Source organism: Mandrillus leucophaeus, unplaced genomic scaffold (genome assembly GCF_000951045.1).
Source record: "Mandrillus leucophaeus isolate KB7577 unplaced genomic scaffold, Mleu.le_1.0 Scaffold230, whole genome shotgun sequence".
In the NCBI taxonomy this organism is placed as follows: domain Eukaryota; kingdom Metazoa; phylum Chordata; class Mammalia; order Primates; family Cercopithecidae; genus Mandrillus; species Mandrillus leucophaeus.
Genome location: NW_012102366.1, coordinates 359,644 through 360,902, shown reverse-complemented (window position 1 = coordinate 360,902; position 1,259 = coordinate 359,644). Strand labels below are relative to the sequence as shown.

Sequence of the window (1,259 nt, the reverse complement as noted above, 5' to 3'; positions counted from 1 at the left end):
TCTTGCTCTGTCACCCAGGCTGGAGCGCAATGGCGTGATCTCGGCTCACTGCAACCTCCATCTCCTGGGTTCAAGCGATTCTCCTGCCTCAGCCTCCTGAGTAGCTGGGATTACAGGTGTGTACCACCACGCCTGGCTCATTTTTGTATTTTTAGTAGAGATGGTGTTTCTCCATGTTGAACAGCCTGTCCTGGAACTCCTGACCTCAGGTGATTTGCCTGCCTTGGCCTCCCAAAGTGCTGGGATTACAGGAGTGAGCCACTGCACCCGGCCTGCACCCAGTCTCATATATCCGTTTGTTCATGCATCTATTCATTCGTCTGTCCGCTAACACACCCTCTCATCTCACCTGGTCCATCTCCATGATCACTCACCTAAACTAGGGCGGTTGGCTCCTGTGGGCTTCCCAGCTTCCACCCTAACCCCCACGACTTCTTGTCCAGACAGCAGCCAGAATGGTCCTGTAAAATATAAGTCACGTCACATTTGTCTCTGCTCTGACCCCTCCCCGGGCTCTGACCTCGCTGGAAAGAAAAACCAGGGTCGGCCAGGCATGGTGGCTCACAGCTGTAATCCTAACACTCTGGGAGGCCAAGGCGGGCATGAGCCACCACACCCAGCCATATATTTCTTAACTATTTGGATTTGTCTTTCTGTGAACTGTCTGTCTTTGCCCACTTTTTTTTTAAATGCATGGTCTGTTTTTAATTGCATGGCCTCTCCTTTTTCTTATTGATTTGTGAGAACTCTTTATATATTCTGGATACTAGTCTTGTATTGGTTCCCTCATCTCTCTATTCATAGCACCCATCACAGAGGCTAGCACACAACAGGCACTCACTGGCCAGGCGCAGTGGCTCACACCTGTAATCTCAGCACTTTGGGAGGCTGAAGCATGAGGATGGATTGAGCTCAGGAGTTTGAGACCAGCCTGGGCAACATAGCAAGACCCCATCTCTACCAAAAATTAAAAAAAAATTAGCTGGGGCCAGGCACAGTGGCTCACATCTGTAATCCTAGCACTTTGGGAGGTCAAGGAGGGTGGATCATTTGAGGTCAGGAGTTTGAGACCAGCCTGGCCAACATGGTGAAACCCGATCTCTACTAAAAACACAGAAAAATTAGCCAGGTGTGCTGGCGCATGCCTGAAATCCCAGCTACTCTGGAGGCTGAGGCAGGTGAATTGCTTGAACCTGGGAGGTGGAGGTTGCAGTGAGCCACGATCATACCACTGCACTCCAGCTTGGGCAACAGCAAGA

General features: G+C 50.6%; 1 protein-coding gene across 2 annotated transcripts in view; it reads right to left on the bottom strand.

The window, feature by feature from the left end:
- GIPC1 (GIPC PDZ domain containing family, member 1) overlaps positions 1-1,259 on the bottom strand; it is an 18,235-nt gene that overhangs the window by 12,913 nt on the left and 4,063 nt on the right. For both annotated transcript variants that reach the window (XM_011981775.1, XM_011981776.1), the window contains one exon: positions 375-461. The gene's annotated coding sequence lies outside the window, so the exon portion shown is untranslated. The remainder of the gene's footprint in view (positions 1-374; positions 462-1,259) is intronic.